This window comes from Nilaparvata lugens, chromosome 4 (assembly GCF_014356525.2).
Source record: "Nilaparvata lugens isolate BPH chromosome 4, ASM1435652v1, whole genome shotgun sequence".
Lineage (NCBI taxonomy): Eukaryota > Metazoa > Arthropoda > Insecta > Hemiptera > Delphacidae > Nilaparvata > Nilaparvata lugens.
The window spans coordinates 36,330,426-36,350,196 of record NC_052507.1 but is presented as its reverse complement, the minus strand read 5'-3'; the positions used below and the strand labels follow the sequence as shown (position 1 = coordinate 36,350,196).

General features: G+C 34.6%; 1 protein-coding gene across 4 annotated transcripts in view; it reads right to left on the bottom strand.

The window, feature by feature from the left end:
- Nucleotides 1-19,771, bottom strand: part of LOC111049599 (nucleolysin TIAR) — a 675,963-nt gene that overhangs the window by 392,850 nt on the left and 263,342 nt on the right. Inside the window, exon 1 of one of the 4 annotated variants that reach the window (XM_039427391.1) lies at nt 16-33. The exons of the other annotated variants lie outside the window; for them this stretch is intronic. The gene's annotated coding sequence lies outside the window, so the exon portion shown is untranslated. Of the gene's footprint in view, nt 1-15; nt 34-19,771 lie in introns of those variants that run through there. 4 annotated transcript variants of the gene reach the window in all.

Genomic DNA, 19,771 nt, shown 5'->3' with positions numbered 1-19,771 from the left:
ACTCCATTCACTTACCTGATAAACGAAAATTGACTCTGCCGAAAGTGATAATACTTTAATTTTGATCTGCTCACCTGAAACAAAAGAAAATACCTTTCATTGAGTAAGATGCCATGCCAGAGGCCCGGAATTGATTGGGTGCCACCTGAAATTTCTCACATCAGACCTGAGCCAGCCAGGTTCCTCGATATTATTAGTGATAAAGTCCTCCCAACTTTAGGATATTCAGTTTATCAATGTTGTTGAAGGTATGGGGGAACTGAATGAAGGATCTCTTTCCAATGATGTCAATTTCTATGATTATTTTCAGAAGAACAGTTTTCTAAGAGTAACTAAACAAAAACTATAACATTTTCAAATTAATGATTAATTTTGGTCATTTTTTGTATTTATTACTGGTACATGATTGATTGATTGCATCATTTAAAATTATTTGAAAAGTTGATCTGAACTTTCTGGTTGGTCCGATTGCAAAACTATTGATTTTAACAGACCTCTACTCGTTTTTGAATATTTACATTGGCCATCAAGTGATTCAATTATGTAAAGCATGAGCCAATAAATTCAGATAACCCTAAAAACAGAAATCATAGATATTACCAATAGTATAGTTACGGATTTCCACTCTACAAAACTAGTTTTTTAACTAGGTTCTAGAACTTTAGATTGAGTTGACAACATTTTAAGTTATATTGAACTTTATTGTACTCTACACTCAATGGATGAAAAAACCGACTCACTAAAAAAACAGATTTCAATTCTACTGAAGGCAATAATTCAATCAACCAATAAGTATTCAGATGGCCGATATGAAGATTCACCTCTTATAACACAGTTCTCTAATACTTACAGTTCATCAACACAGTATGCAACACTATCACTATATGTATCTTATACAAGGACTCTGTATCACAGTTCGCGTATCATATTCATCTTTACCACCGTTCCGTATCACATGTTCGCGTATCCGTATCACTGTCATGTATCTTGTATCTTGATACAACTGCTATCACGACAATAACATAATTGTATTATCACCGCACTACACTAGATAATACTATTACAATAGGCTATTGTCACTATACAATAGTTATCACTATACTACACTAGATCCTAACTATTAAGGTAGGCTACTATACCATAATTATCACTATAACACTGTCACTATACATTTATCACGTTAACTGTCACAATAAAATTATCACAATTACCACTAGGAGCTGCCAGGCTTTGGGTATGGCTGACACTCTGTTCCTTTATCACTGAACATAATGCGTATCACTGACTGACTGACTAGGCGAGCGATCCCTCTACATACACCTCAACGCGTTTTTATTGCAGAACATTCGAGAGGATGGAGTCCTCTTCTCTATTATCACAATACACAAACCAGAAGTAGCCAGTTCTTTCTAGAAGCCCCTAGAGTTCTTCTTCTTCTACCTTTCAGGCTTTTTAGGCATCCCTGTAGTTGCCCCTAGAGTTTTAAACAAAAATCATCAATCTCATCACTCTGTCTCCCTCTATTTGCTTCCATTTTTGTTCATCTCTTCTTCATACCACTCACGAACATGTGTGAAATCCATAACAGTATTTTATAAATCTCTGTATACTAGTATATTTCTCCAGGATGAAACCAAGCTACTCAATCATTTCATGAAATTATCATGAATTTCACAATAGAGTAGAGATATCATGGGAATATATAAGTGAGTGTTGATGAAGATGATAAATTCTCCATGATAAAGCATAAGCATAGTTCAATGTTTCCAATCAATTATTCCATGAAATTCTCACGAATTTCATTATAGGGTGGATAGGGATAATTTGTGAGTATTGATATAGATGATAAAGTATAATCGAATTTTGCTTTGAAGCTTATGAAACTTCACAATGAACCATTTAAAAATTTGGTGTACAGTAATAATTATTCGTATCAGGCTACTATGATGAAAATATCATAGACGTCCTATACAGGCAAAGCAACCTCTAAATCCTCCCATCAGTGAGGTTTATAATGATCAGTGTAGTTTGAAGAACATAACATTATCATTTTAATAATTCAATGTGGTAGCTTAAATGAGATGAACACTTCATCTGCTGCGGCATATTATCATTTGACTGCATTACTACGTTTGTTACGCATACGCATGGCCATTATTTTCTCGCACTGACAACATTACGTGGATGAGTTTCAATGTTTGTGCTGCGCACCGTACAGCCTTGAGGGCGTTTCATATGATGTTTTGCCAGGCACATGTAGTCAACACATAACAATTCCCTATTATTATTATTATTTCGGTTTGGTAATAGCCGGGAATATTCGACAAAGTTCGTGGGAATTTCTTGCAGAGAGAAAGAGAGAGTATGGAAAGAGGAAGTGCGCGTGAGTGAGAAGGCCCCACCTCCCACCACTTGCGCATTCTTATTGCCCGAGATGGAATATTTAGGAGACAGAACGCAGAAAAAAAGAGAGAGACAAAAGAAAGATGAGCCAATGGAAGATTGGGGGCGTGACAGGGGGCGGACCTGACCCCCGACCCCCCCGATGACCTACTTCTACGCGGGGGGTGGTGATCGCCCTACCACCTTAATTATACGGCCCACTTATCAATTTAAAATATTTATTCCGTCGACAAACAATAACCATCCACCTGGCCTTGGGGCATCCGAATGGCACAAACTTTTCTCTTTAGTGTCTTTTATTTCTCGTTACGATCTCTATTACACACACACACACACACACACACACCACACACACACACACACACACACACACACCACACACACACACACATTCCGATCTCTCTGCTCTCTCCTATCCCTTCTCCAGTCTCCGATTTCTCATCTCTATCAACATTTTCATTTCTCCTTCTCCCCAAACACCAACTATCTTCTCTATGTTTCTTTGCTTAATTTCATTTCAATCTCACACTTTGATTACAGAAGCCTCACAGTTCTCTTCAATCTTTGATCTCTCTATGAATTCCCTATCACCTCACAATATATTTCAAACTAATTTCCACTCACTTATCCACTCTCTCTCTCTGGAACAACACCTTTTTTCAACGACGAAATTCTCCATTCCATCATTCCTCCTCTAACCTCTCTCTTATTTTTCTTATTTTAATTCACACAGCTTTCACTTTATAACATTTCCATCTTATTCTACGAGTTTCTTAATTGTTTTTGATGTTTCAATCTGTCATCTCCATCAACATATTTCATCCAATGAATTACTCACAGAATCATTTTCATATACATCTGAGCTTCTTCAATCTCTCAATTCTTTTAGAAAGTGGAATTTTCACATTTTGGAATTGGGATTTATTATTTTTTGGGAGTGAGTGATTATCAATATTGAATATTTCTTGGAATACGATCAACCAAACAGGGCTTAATTGGTAGTGAAGGCGGTCCATGATTCAAAGGGTACGGGTTCGAGACTTATCAAACTGATTTTTTTGCTGGAAATTTCAATTCCTATGAAGATTATCAACGTAATTTCCAACAAAATATTTTTTTTTCTGTTTCCTGGACATAAGGAAATTGCATTTTACAAGACCAAATTATCCCCGGAGTAGGCTACGTGCTTTGCTAACCCGTGCTAGGTTACGGTTACCTGCTAGTATAATTATTCAAAGCTAGACAACTGAAAACTAGAGGTTCGTTCAATATTTACAAATTCTTTCCCAACCAAGAACTAAAACAGTTCAATTTCATACATTCATGAATAATACATCCGTGTTATCACATGTCAATGTTAAATAGTCGGTCCCGGCTGATGTAAGACAGTCGTAAGGCTCATTGACGGCTTAAATGATAATATTATATATTCAGGCGAGATGAAACTTCCGTGAGGAACTCTCTACCAATAAAAGCCATACGTATATTATTTATAAACATTTTTGCAATGCGATTTTCTTTTCAAACTTCTACTTTGAGAAAAATTATCTCAATTCCTGAGATTACACTTCAGAGAAGAAAGGATATCTTTCTCTGATGTGTGTATACACTCACATCAAATGAATGAAGTTTTTTTATCATACTTTTGAACCGGGATGCACGTACTTATTATATTGATACCGTTTAACTCGCATCACGTACAGTTAACGTACAATATCACGTTATTAGCTCCATCATAAACGGACACCATACACAGTTCTGGCAAAAAAGGCTAGCTTCATCCAATGAACTTTCTCTGGGGTTTTTCATAACGGGAAATCCAAACCACAGATGCTTATCATGGATGCGGCAAGTCCCTTTATTTTATAGCAGTAGCCATCTCCAATATTGCGGCAATTTATGTTGAGAAGAATATACTACAGCAGTTTCGTCGCAGTTCGCATGATCCTTGTATGAGTGTCTGTAGCGAAGGAAAAGGATATAAGACGTTTATTATTGTTGTAATTTATACGTTTGATTTACATATTTATACGTTACATTAGTTTTCAAGTTCATATACCTTCCTCCGCTGATTTTCAGGAAAGGATAAGTATTGGATTATCTATCATAAATTAGCATCCTAAAACTAGTAGTTCTGTGAACAGTAAACCTCGCGCAGTTATAAACAACAGACTCCTCTAACACTGTCAATCAGAGTAAATTCTGTTCTGTCATGTAATGTCGGCGAGATATCGGTGTGTAAACGACTAATAAGTGTTTGGTTTGTTGCATCGACAATGCTAATAATTTGTTGAAAATAACCATGCTACTATCATAAAAAGCTTATCAAGTTGATAGCATAGAAAAGTCGGGAGAAAATACTATGCAACTTCCTCAGCAAATTTTCAGGAAAGGTTAGGTATTGAATTATTATTAACTAACATCCTAATTATAACTACTAGTTCTGTGAACAGTAGAACTCGTGCAGTTATAAACCACAGTCTCCTCTGTTCATACTGTCCACAGAGTAAATTCTGTCCTGTCCTGTCGTGTCAGCGAGATATCGGTGTGAAAACGACTAATGGCTGTTGGGGTTGGTGTATCAAAAATATCAACATCAAAAGCTTATCTTCTTTAAGGCATACTAGCAACAGATCAGCCAGAGTTAAAAGCAGAGTAAGGTCGAGAGAAAATAATGTTACTTTCAGTAATGCGTCATTGCATACAACTAATAGTTGGGTGGAACAGCTGATTTTTTTACTAAATTACATCAAGATATTGCATGCAATTAATAATCCACTCGACAGCTGATTTATGATGATTTTTACGGTAATATTGGCGTTTGAAGGGGACTCCTTTTCCTTTTGTTTTAACCTTTTATATACGTCCACGCGCCTTTTTTCAAATACTTGTATACCAAATTTTATTCAAATCGGACAATAACTGCGACTGTAAAAGCGGCAAAAGCAAACAGAAAAAAGCCGATCGAGTCGAAACTAAGACCTCAGATTCGCTCCGGTCAATTATTTTGTTTTAAAATACGTGGATAATCTTCATGAGAGTTAAAAGTTTTCCGCAAAAGAAAACGGCTATGATATGCCTGGAAAGACAACTATTGATTCATCAACTGCGCTTACTACCAAGTAAGCTACATTGTCACTTGGAGAAAGCCCTACTTGTTTGAGTTATTATAGTTGAACTTTGAATCACAAACTGAATGAATTTGTTTTGATCAATTAAATAGGATTAATCAATATCAATAAAAATAAGCCTATGTTCATCCTCAGTCGTCATTCATGTATCTTCTATCCCGTACATGTTAAGACGATTCCTTTATCACTCCTAATATGTATAATTGAGCGTGAATATTGATTGATGAAGATTCAATATCGATTCTATTCTGATGTTTGAAAATGTGGTACATTCGTATTAAATTCATACCATATACAATCAATGATTTGTGAAATCAAATCAACACCTTCTTCCTCACAGTTATACAAGATAATGTCTTGAATTTGTGTCTAAGGAATGTGGGATGTGGGATAATTTGAATATTAAGAGGGATAATTCATCATATGCTCAATTTTGTCATTGAAAGAGAAATAATTTTGATCTTTACATATCAACATATTTTAGAGGTCAACTTAAAATTCACAAAGTAGGTATACCTATAAGGCCTGTGGTAAACTATCGAAATGCTCCAACTTTTAAAACTTGTAAATATTTCAATAAAGTACTGCCTCAAAAAATGATAATAAATGAAAATAATAATATAACAAATTCTTACCAACTAGTTCAAAAATTTCAAGGAAATAACTATTCCAAATCACGCAATTTTCTATCGTTTGATGTAGTCAACATGTATACTTCTATCCCAACTAATGAAACTACAGTATTAACATTTGTGACGTGGAGTTTTAGCACCATAAAATACTTTTGAAGTAAACAACTGAGCTTTAGTAGAATTGTAAAATGGAAAGAATAGATAGCCTAGTCAAGGTACCACTCAAATAAAATCAAACATTATTTATGATAAAAAGTAATCATGTTATCTATTAAGCGATAAGAGAACCATGCAAAATTGTAACTAAGCAATAATGAGAATTCTTTGGCAGAAAATAAAATTATAAAGCGGCTTGTTTATTATTGGCAGATCATAAAAAATAAAAGATTGCATGTACAATTTGAGGTTAGAATCCTTTGTTTTGATTTAATACATCAATCGATCTTAGATCAATTGACAATTTATTGAATCGATATCTAACAAATCAGCTGATTGCTTGATCAACCATTATGAATTGAATTATAATTTCTACTCACAGAATATATATTATATATACTAGGGAAGGTTTATGTAAATAGATAAGAACGACTATTATTGTTACTCGAATATTTATTGAAATCTAAAAAAGTATGAAAACCAAGAGTACACAAAGCTCACATAAAAAATTAAATGTATATCATATTATAGCATCATATATTGAGATTTATTTATTGGAATACTCTCAGACTATTACCTAATTTATTTATTTGTAAACTTTCATTTATCTTTGTATAACAAAGTTGGAGAAACCCTGAATCTTAAGTAACCAATTACATCACATCTTACTAAGATGAGAAAGCCAATCAGAGGAAAGCTTATAAATCGTTTAAGGAAGAGATGAAATTTTTCTGAAAATTACTCTCTCTGGCTTGTGATCTCGACCTGTGAGGAGCACATGGAGAATAGGGCCTCTTTTCCAATTAATTTTCAAAAGCATCAAGCCAATCCCCTTTTTAAATGTCAAGTATATGTAATTAATGTTTGATTATTTGTGAACTCAGTGTTGTTGAAGAGTTCTTAACTGTAATTTATTCCTGTGAATATATCTTTAATACTGATAGAAATTTGTAAGAAATCTGGACCATACACAAGCCCTGCAGGGACGAAAGGACCTGGCTAATTAATTATTGGAGATAATTAATTAATAATGAAGTGTGCAAATTGCCTTAAATGAGCTCATTTAATAATAAGGCCTTTGTCAGTGAATTGGGGAATTGATTAAAGCGCTATATAAATTTTTTATTCAAATTTAAGAAATTTGCAACGTGTCAACCACAATCATATAAGTTATAAGAACTCTTTTATGAATTTATTTGATATATATAGGAAGCTTATTTCCATGCATGGCACGATCTCATAAACCCTGAGATTTTAAATTATTATTTTTATTAATTATTATTCGTTGAAAAAAGTATGTTCTAGTGAATCTATAGTCTGAACAAGTTTCAATTTGTCTAAATTCTGAACCGACTTGAAGTCCACGTATCAGTATTAAATATATATATATATATATATATATATATATATATATATATATATATATATATATATAGCAAGTTTTTGCAACTTCAGTTGTGTCGCTTCTCGCACCCCAATCGCCATCTTTCCTTATTTATCCAGTCTCCTTCAAAGAGACCTCTACTCTCCATTTCAATGTGGACATTGGATACCCATTTCTTTCGCGGTCTTCCATGCCTATTTCTGTTCGCTGGTACCCAATTCCATACTTGCAAAGGAAGTCTTCCTTCATTCATTCTGCGCAGGTGTCCATACCATTTCAATTGTTTCTCTCTAATGACATCCATTATTATGTTTTTTGCGCTCATTCTCTTTCTTATTATATCATTCCTGATTCGATCCAGCAAAGTCAATCCTAAACTCCTCCTCCAGTACATCATTTCCGCTGAAAGAAGTTTTTGAGAAGTTAATTTGTCCACACACCACACTTCTGACCCATACGTCATGACTGGCTCAATCGTTGCCTGGTATATATTTTTTTGTATTTTTGGTTATGTTTTTATTCCATAGGATTGGATGTAGTGCTCTTATCATATTTTTTCCCTTCCTTATCTTCCCCATGATATCCACTCTATCCCTTCCATCATCACTAATAACAACGCCAAGGTACTTGTACTCCTTAACATTTCTAATCAATCCATTTTCAGTTTCAATATCCTGTGCTGTGCCTCCGTACTGCATATATTGTGTCTTTTCTGTGTTAACCTCCAAGCCCCATTTTTTGTATTCTCCTATCAATTTTATTATCATATAGGTCATGTCCTGATGATCTTCTGCTAAAACTACCTGATCATCCGCGAAGAGGAATGTATGTACCTTGGAATCCTCCAGCTCAATTCCCATTGGGCTGCATTTTTGTGTCCATTTCTTTAGAGCAGTACACATATAAATTTTGAATAGGGTTGGAGAGAGGCAGGAACCCTGTTTGACCCCTTTGGTTTGAGAAAAGGCTTCAGAGTTTTTATCACCAATTTTTATTACTGCTTGATTTTCCTTGTACAATGCTTTCACTGCATTTATGAACACATTATTTACGCCTGCTTCCTTCATTGTGAGCCATAATTTCTGTAATGGAACTGAATCAAATGCTTTACACAGATCTATAAAAGTAGCATGCAATTCCATACCTCTTGCTAGTCGCTTTTCTATTAGATGTCTCAGGGTGAATAGATTGTCCACACAGGAACGGCCTGGTCTGAATCCACTTTGCTCCTCTATTTCTATTATCTCCTGTTCCATTCTATTTTTTAAAACTCTTTCATAAAGCTTTCCAATGGATGATGTTACACTAATGCCTCGATAATTATTACAATCCCTTCGATTTCCCTTTTTGTAAATGGAATGTTTATATGATATCTTCCAGTCTTTAGGAATCTGATCTCCATTCGAACACCTGTTAAAAATTTCACACAGCAGCTCCAGCATTCTCATGGTGGCGTTTTTAATTAGCTCGATAGGCAAATCACCTGGTCCTGGGGCTTTATTATTCTTCATTTTAAGCAGTGCTGTTTTTATTTCTTCCAACTTGATTGGCTCTGCTTCTTTTATTACTATTTCCTCCACATCTATTCCTGTCTCTAGATATTCAGTACGGTGCTCTGTTAAAAGATTATTATAATGCTCCTTCCATTGTTCTATTCTTATAGGATTGATTTTTCTTTTCTCATTCAAATTTTTTTTTAGATTGTTTATAGTGGCCCAAGCTTCCCTAGACCTAGATCCTCCAATCATTGAGCTTATTTCTGCACATTTTTCATCCCAAGTTTGATTTTTCGCATTTATTATTTCCTTATTATCACTGTGTATTTAATTCTATTATAATTTTTCCTGTCTTCGACATCCTTAGATACTAAAAAATTTATGATACAGCTTCTTCTTTTCTTCCACCAGATCTTTTAGATCGTCAGTCCACCAATAATTACTGTGTTTCGTTTTTACTTTTGGACCTAATGCTTCCATTGCTGCCTTGTGAATTTTGTTCTTCACATTATCATACATTTCTTCTGCTGTGCCGGTAATGTCATCTTTTAATTCTTGTGCCAAACGCAGTTTATAAAGAAAACTTGTGGATTCATTTTTTAAACCATCTATGTTGTATGATGTTGCGATTTCCCCTCTATTGTTCTGTTCCTGCAGTCTTTGTCTCTTATTGTATATTTGATATTGACCGGGGCTTTCACAAGACGATGATCCGAACCACATTCAGCTCCTCTCCAAACTTTCACATCGTAAGGTGTTATGGCCGAGTCTTGTTTAATCACTACATAATCAATTATCGATTTCAGATTCCTTGTATTTTGCGTCCAAGTATACTTATGTATATCCTTGTGCTGGAAAAATCCGTTCAATATTCTCAGTGAATATTGCTCACACAACTCAATCCATCTCATACCGTTATCATTCACTACATCCTCCCCATGTCGTCCAATTATTCCACTGTCTATTTTTTGTCCTACTCTTCCATTAAAGTCCCCTAATAAGATTATTTCTTGTCTGCTTTTTGTTTTGATCAGTTCCTCAGAGAGTTTGTCAAAAAAGGCGTCCTTAGTGTTTGCATCAGACAATTAAATATACATATATATTTTTACAGCTCACAATATTGTGAATGCTAATAAATCTTGTGATAATTATTCAAATATTAGGAAATTTATTCATTTAAAGAAAATTATAGATATAAGGATATTTTATATATATATATTAATCTATGGGAATATATTTTATGTTTTATGTCAGCATACAAGATCTTAGAAGTTTTTATTATTTCCTAATTCATCTCGTGATATACAGTTTGAGCTGTCTTGGTACCAAGCATCTTTGTTCAGCAGCATATATAATTAGTGAATCAATTAATATTGATCTTATTCAGAGCATTTACTACTTATCATCCTTTGATGATAGTAGTACTATTCAGCCAGAAAAATCTTACTGATAGTTACATTAATAAGTCTACAGTATATGATATAAGGATCCAGAGAACTTCAAGAACTGGCGTTGTAAGTTCCAAGGAATTTCAAAAGGGTAAATTGGTGCATATCTGTATTCATGACAAGCGTTTTAAAGATCAATTAGAAGAAACCATAGTTGATCTTCATTATTCTCGATTGAATATATGGTTACTGATAATTAGTCACCAACTATCTTTTTGACTTCCTTATTGGTATTCTTCCATAACTTCACGGAAGCAGCGGTAAGAATTATTGGTCACCAGCTATTGAACCCTATGGTGATTCATTATATTTGGAATATTCATGCATCTACTACTGAGCTAGAGCTGTGGTCTGAACCCAGCATATTTGCGAGCCTTACCTTATTGCAAATTTATTTGCAAAATAGGGATTTTAGCAACCGCTCCAGTATATATAAAAAATACCGCACCACATAAGAATGTTGCCCAACATGGATGGCAATATATTACCATTTTACACATTTTGAAGCAAAAGTTGATTGAAAATGATGTGAACAGTAATGAAATGGATGATTTAATAGCATTAACAAAAACATGTATAAATCAAAATCATTTCTCTTTCAATGACAAAATTCATAAGCAAAAGGAAGGTTTAGCTATGGGACACCATTTCAGAATACCTTGCTAACATATATATGAACAATTTGGAAAAGTATAAAATTATGAATAATAATAATAATACTTTGAGAAAAAATATCATTTATTGGTAAAAATATGTTGATGATATAATATGCTTAAACAATAATAATGAAACACATGAAGATTTAGAAAAATATTTAAACTCAATTTCACCTATGAACAATATGAACAGTAATGGAATTAATTGATGATTACATTGAAAATACGACAGATCAATTCTTTTTGTTCAATGTGTTAAAATTGTGAGTAGGAGTTACTATTGGTGTTCACTAACACTTGGTTTTCAATGTAGGCACTCATTTGTTCCATTCGTGATAGTTTATTTGCATCTTTAAATGTAAAGATAATTGAAATGGTTTGGAATATCGATGTGTGGTTTGAGCCACCAATTTTCTCTTAAAATAATATATCACATGCCCACGTTTCCATTTTAGAATATGAAGTTGTATTCAAAATTAGCTGAATTCTAAATGAAGTTGGATTCGTATGGCGGATCCAAGATGGCAGACAGGAGTTTTGAATCTTGAAGCGACAGAAAAGTAGTTTTTTAATTGCAATAGAAACCCCATGTAAAACCCACTGTAAATTAATTATCCTTGTAAAAGAAATATTCAGCTGTTTCCATATTTCTCATCAACTCTATATAAATTACAACTTGCCGATCTCGAAGATCAATTCAACAGTTTATGAGCGAGTTTTCCAACCCAGGGGTGACTAGTTATATTGAAACATAATATATATTGGGATAGGATTTTTCATAAAGAAAAGATGATTCATTCACAATCTTTTCATGACATTCTTTGTAGAACCAAATGGACAGAAAATATGGAGGAATTAAAGTAAATGTGGTTTAGCTTCGCAGTTGATATGCGTAGATGATTCACCCACAATTTCCCATGATTTCTCATCAAGAATCAAATAAATTGGAAATCTAGAGGTATTGAGGTTAATCACCCAAGAAGGTGAAACACATCAGTTTCTCCATCTTCTTCTTCTTCTTCTTTCAAACAGAGATTAGTGGTTTAGCTTCGCAGTTGATATGCGTAGATGATTCACCCACAATTTCCCATGATTTCCCATCAAGAATCAAATAAATTGGAAATCTAGAGGTATTGAGGTTAATCACCCAAGAATGTGAAACACATCAGTTTCTCCATCTTCTATTAGGCTATTTCCTGTTCCGACTCACATTCAGCTTGTAATTAGAATAAAAAAATAATAAGTGAAAATGTATGAATTGATAAGATCAATATAATCCAATCTATTCTGTGATAATATCATCACTATCATCATAAGCATCACTACAATCTACTGTTTTCTCCATCTGAAAGCATATTATGTTTTGGCATAGGTCTGACTTTTGAAGAAACTCTTCATAGAATGAGGTGTAAGATAGGAAGGGAGCTGGTAGAGGGGGACAGAATAGCAAACAGTAAATCGAAGTGAAGAAAATAAGAAATGATAGAAGGATGTGGGTGATGAATATATAGCTAGGAGAAACTAGCTAAAAAAATTGATAAGCTTGAGTTCAAAACCAACAATATTTTTACTGTTCACACACTTTTATCTTTCATTAATCCTTTATTCTTCCTCATAAACTCAATGTAACACCCTAACTGAAGCCTCAGAATGAACGGGATCATTTTTTTCTCCAAAAGCCGCTCACTTTCTCCAGAACTCACAATATATTCCCTCACTCTCTCACACCAAATGCGACCAACTACCATTTCCCATCCGACCCTCATTCTTTCCCTCACTCCCACCACTTCTCCGAAAGTGTGTCTCACTCGCACAAATCCATATAGCCTATTAGAGTAGTCGGGTGGCAAATGTAGTTTATTGCCTATATGAGTTATATGCTTGGGCAGGCTGGCTGGTGGATGTCCAAGTTCACAGGACATAGCATAGCATAGGACACTCACACACTGCACGTATAAAAGCCGACATCACACTGACCGCATTATTTATCATGCGCTCAATAAGTCTCCACTTGCTTCTCTACCAGATTCTCTCTAGATTCTACACTCTCTACACCACCGCATATATTTATTTACACAGTGTAAAAATAAACGATACAAATTCGCGACTGGATTTATCGCCGTAGCCATCATAGGCTAGAAGCCACCCTGAGGTCCCAGTCCAGTCTGCAGAATCACAACACAATATATTAGTGGGCCAGGGCCAGTGAGCCAGCCATTCTGCTGGTTCAACATGTCCGATGTGCCCTGCCGTAACCATAACTCAGCTTATCCCCGTAATGTATCGGCCACGGTTCATACCCTGTGGACAAGCACGGCAAAAGCACATATGCTTCATTCCACACACACACACACACACACACACACACACACACACACACACACTTCCTCAAATTGTTATCGTTCTTATCTTGATTCATAACTATCCCGATAGTTTTATCATAACTACTATTTGTACAATGAGCTACGTAGTATCTACGATGAAATGTGAACCCTAATAATTTTTGTCACTATTACAGGTACTCAACTGTAATCATGCAACTCATATGAATATCAATTTTGAATGCACCGTAATTGATTCCAGTTACCTCTGTATATATAGGCTTCATAGGCTCTATTCAATATGGCTTTCGTTTGATTTTGAACATACTTGGAAACTATGTTGGAACCTACAGTTGGAATATTTTACGTTACCTTACCTATAGTGTATACAAAGGTGACAACATGCAAGTATAATGTGTGTTGTTCATTACAACTCGATTGATGGCCAGCAACATGTACAATTGTGGATATGGTTTTCACATAACTTTGTTGCGACTTGGACTGGAGTCATATTGAAGAGGAAATGTAAAATAAATTAATAATATGATAGTTGATAGTGAGATATTTCTATGATGCGTGAGTTTTCAGACATTCTGTACATCAAAAGTTTACTGAAATTTGATCTAGATTTGATTTTGATTTAGTTTATGAATCTGGTAAACTTAGTTTCAGCCACTTTGAGTGTCAATCAACACTTTCTTTGGAAAATGTTAGCTTGAATCGAAAAATCTTCAACTCAAAACAATTCACCAATAATCTTAATAATCAATGAAGCGAACAATCGAACCTGTATCCAGGACACAACATAACTATTAGTTCTGTGGACAGTAGACCTCGCGCTCAGTAAGTTAAATTGACCTGTTGTTATGTTTTCTCAAAAATTGATAAATAATTTATCAATTTAAAATGTCTAGAAAAAATCCTAAATAAACACAGTGCTTTCTGTCCTGTCGTACCGTGACGTGTCGTCTCGGAATGTGAGTGTGAGCGCTGTTATCAGGTCTGGCTGCAACTGTCTACAATGTTGATGGAAAGATAAATTTTCAAGATGTTCGATGTTTTTGAACAGGTAGTATTATTGACCGAGCGAAGTGAGGTCTAAGATTCAAGTCGACGGTTTGTATGTAAATGTTTATATGTTGCGCATTTACGGCGAAATGCGTTAATAGATTTTCATGAAATTTGACAGGTATTTTTCATTTTTAATTGCGCATCTACGTATATACAAGGTTTTTGGAAATTTTGCATTTCAAGGATGATATAAAAGGAAAAAGGAGCCCCATTCATACACCAAAATTGGAGTAAAAATCAGACTATAGAATAGGCTAGTTTCACACTCATTCGGTTCTTTTCGTTTTCGTCAAATTCTGATAAGTGTGAAACGGTAATTCGATTTGAATTCGGTACCGAATAGAAACCGCATAGAACCGAACGCCCACTTTACTCTAATAAATTCCATCAGGTTTCAATTCGTTGCTAGATAGGGGCTACTTTCACACACTTTCGGTTCAATTCGGTTCGTTTCGTTTTCGGTTCGTTTTCGTCAAATTCCGATAAGTGTGAAACGATGATTCGGTTTGAACCGCAACCGCATAGCACCGAACGCCCCCTCGGCACGAATACCGAATAGGTTACATTATATGCGAATTCGTTGCTAGGGAAACAGGAAAACAACAAAGTCTTTTACACACGCTTGCCTTTTTACTTTCCTTGCCCTATTACCTAGGTAAGGAAAGTATTGCTTTCCGTAAAAAATTAAGATACCCCAATTTCTAAATTTCTATACGTTTCAAGGTCCCCTGAGTCCAGGGCTTTTATCAGGCTTCAGATACAATTTATTCAAAAAATTCCAAATGGAAAAGATTGAGCATGAAAATCTCTACAATTTATATTCAGTAACATTTTCACCTAAAAATCGAAATAAGCTCGAAATTCGAGAAAATGTTATTATTTCAATTGCAAACTGTTGGCAACTGTTGATTCTATTCACTATGAAGAGATAGCATTATCATTCACTATGAAGAGATAGCAGACTTCGTGTGTCTCCGGCGTTATTGTCCTGTCACCAGCTGGCTTGGATCTTTGAATAGTAGACTTGAGATGCGCGTGTACACTAGCGTCAGGTGACCAATTTTAATAACGGCAAGGAAAGTTGTGTGAGTGCGCCACACCAGATTGATTTTTATTCAGTAACATTTTCACCTAAAAATCGAAATAAGCTCGAAATTCGAGAAAATGTTATTATTTCAATTGCAAACTGTTGGCAACTGTTGATTCTATTCACTATGAAGAGATAGCATTATCATTCACTATGAAGAGATAGCAGACTTCGTGTGTCTCCGGCGTTATTGTCCTGTCACCAGCTGGCTTGGATCTTTGAATAGTAGACTTGAGATGCGCGTGTACACTAGCGTCAGGTGACCAATTTTAATAACCTGGTTATAAAAATGCGTATAAAATATTGTGAATGCTAATAAATCTTGTGATAATTATTCAAATATTAGGGAATTTATTCATTTAAAGAAAATTATAGATATAAGGATATTTTATATATATAATAATCTATGGGAATATATTTTATGTTTTATGTCAGCATACAAGATCTTAGAAGTTTTTATTATTTCCTAATTCATCTCGTGATATACAGTTTGAGCTGTCTTGGTACCAAGCATCTTTGTTCAGCAGCATATATAATTAGTGAATCAATTAATATTGATCTTATTCAGAGCATTTACTACTTATCATCCTTTGATGATAGTAGTACTATTCAGCCAGAAAATTCTTACTGATAGTTACATGTCTACAGTATATGATATAAGGATCCAGAGAACTTCAAGAACTGGTGTTGTAAGTTCCAAGGAATTTCAAAAGGGTAAATTGGTGCATATCTGTATTCATGACAAGCGTTTTAAAGATCAATTAGAAGAAACCATAGTTGATCTTCATTATTCTCGATTGAATATATGGTTACTGATAATTAGTCACCAACTATCTTTTTGACTTCCTTATTGGTATTCTTCCATAACTTCACGGAAGCAGCGGTAAGAATTATTGGTCACCAGCTATTGAACCCTATGGTGATTCATTATATTTGGAATATTCATGCATCTACTACTGAGCTAGAGCTGTGGTCTGAACCCAGCATATTTGCGAGCCTTACCTTATTGCAAATTTATCTGCAAAATAGGGATTTTAGCAACCGCTCCAGTATATATCAAAAATACCGCACCACATAAGAATGTCGCCCAACATGGATGGCAATATATTACCATTTTACACATTTTGAAGCAAAAGTTGATTGAAAATGATGTGAACAGTAATGAAATGGATGATTTAATAGCATTAACAAAAACATGTATAAATCAAAATTATTTCTCTTTCAATGACAAAATTCATAAGCAAAAGGAAGGTTTAGCTATGGGGTCACCATTTCAGAATACCTTGCTAACATATATATGAACAATTTGGAAAAGTATAAAATTATGAATAATAATAATAATAATACTTTGAGAAAAAATATCATTTATTGGTAAAAATATGTTGATGATATAATATGCTTAAACAATAATAATGAAACACATGAAGATTTAGAAAAATATTTTAACTCAATTTCACCTTCTATAAAATTTACTATGGACTTGAGAATAAGTAAGAGAAATGAGAAACATAATTTTAATATCTTCAGGGAAACCCAAACATACAAGCTTCAATATTTCTAAAGTTTTTAATTTTTTTTGATACATTCACATTAAAATTTACTAATGAATCATACAGTAATGGAATTAATTGATGATTACATTGAAAATACGACAGATCAATTCTTTTTGTTCAATGTGTTAAAATTGTGAGTAGGAGTTACTATTGGTGTTCACTAACACTTGGTTTTCAATGTAGGCACTCATTTGTTCCATTCGTGATAGTTTATTTGCATCTTTAAATGTAAAGATAATTGAAATGGTTTGGAATATCGATGTGTGGTTTGAGCCACCAATTTTCTCTTAAAATAATATATCACATGCCCACGTTTCCATTTTAGAATATGAAGTTGTATTCAAAATTAGCTGAATTCTAAATGAAGTTGGATTCGTATGGCGGATCCAAGATGGCAGACAGGAGTTTTGAATCTTGAAGCGACAGAAAAGTAGTTTTTAATTGCAATAGAAACCCCATGTAAAACCCACTGTAAATTAATTATCCTTGTAAAAGAAATATTCAGCTGTTTCCATATTTCTCATCAACTCTATATAAATTACAACTTGCCGATCTCGAAGATCAATTCAACAGTTTATGAGCGAGTTTTCCAACCCACGGGTGACTAGTTATATTGAAACATAATATATATTGGGATAGGATTTTTCATAAAGAAAAGATGATTCATTCACAATCTTTTCATCACATTCAGCTTGTAATTAGAATAAAAAAATAATAAGTGAAAATGTATGAATTGATAAGATCAATATAATCCAATCTATTCTGTGATAATATCATCACTATCATCATAAGCATCACTACAATCTACTGTTTTCTCCATCTGAAAGCATATTATGTTTTGGCATAGGTCTGACTTTTGAAGAAACTCTTCATAGAATGAGGTGTAAGATAGGAAGGGAGCTGGTAGAGGGGGACAGAATAGCAAACAGTAAATCGAAGTGAAGAAAATAAGAAATGATAGAAGGATGTGGGTGATGAATATATAGCTAGGAGAAACTAGCTAAAAAAATTGATAAGCTTGAGTTCAAAACCAACAATATTTTTACTGTTCACACACTTTTATCTTTCATTAATCCTTTATTCTTCCTCATAAACTCAATGTAACACCCTAACTGAAGCCTCAGAATGAACGGGATCATTTTTTTCTCCAAAAGCCGCTCACTTTCTCCAGAACTCACTCTCTCACACCAAATGCGACCAACTACCATTTCCCATCCGACCCTCATTCTTTCCCTCACTCCCACCACTTCTCCGAAAGTGTGTCTCACTCGCACAAATCCATATAGCCTATTAGAGTAGTCGGGTGGCAAATGTAGTTTATTGCCTATATGAGTTATATGCTTCGGCAGGCTGGCTGGTGGATGTCCAAGTTCACAGGACATAGCATAGGACACTCACACACTGCACGTATAAAAGCCGACATCACACTGACCGCATTATTTATCATGCGCTCAATAAGTCTCCACTTGCTTCTCTACCAGATTCTCTCTAGATTCTACACTCTCTACACCACCGCATATATTTATTTACACAGTGTAAAAATAAACGATACAAATTCGCGACTGGATTTATCGCCGTAGCCATCATAGGCTAGAAGCCACCCTGAGGTCCCAGTCCAGTCTGCAGAATCACAACACAATATATTAGTGGGCCAGGGCCAGTGAGCCAGCCATTCTGCTGGTTCAACATGTCCGATGTGCCCTGCCGTAACCATAACTCAGCTTATCCCCGTAATGTATCGGCCACGGTTCATACCCTGTGGACAAGCACGGCAAAAGCACATATGCTTCATTCCACACACACACACACACACACACACACACACACACACACACACACACACACACACTTCCTCAAATTGTTATCTTTCTTATCTTGATTCATAACTATCCCGATAGTTTTATCATAACTACTATTTGTACAATGAGCTACGTAGTATCTACGATGAAATGTGAACCCTAATAATTTTGTCACTATTACAGGTACTCAACTGTAATCATGCAACTCATATGAATATCAATTTTGAATGCACCGTAATTGATTCCAGTTACCTCTGTATATATAAGCTTCATAGGCTCTATTCAATATGGCTTTCGTTTGATTTTGAACATACTTGGAAACTATGTTGGAACCTGCAGTTGGAATATTTTACGTTACCTTACCTATAGTGTATACAAAGGTGACAACATGCAAGAGTATAATGTGTGTTGTTCATTACAACTCGATTGATGGCCAGCAACATGTACAATTGTGGATATGGTTTTCACATAACTTTGTTGCGACTTGGACTGAAGTCATATTGAAGAGGAAATGTAAAATAAATTAATAATATGATAGTTGATAGTGAGATATTTCTATGATGCGTGAGTTTTCAGACATTCTGTACATCAAAAGTTTACTGAAATTTGATCTAGATTTGATTTTGATTTAGTT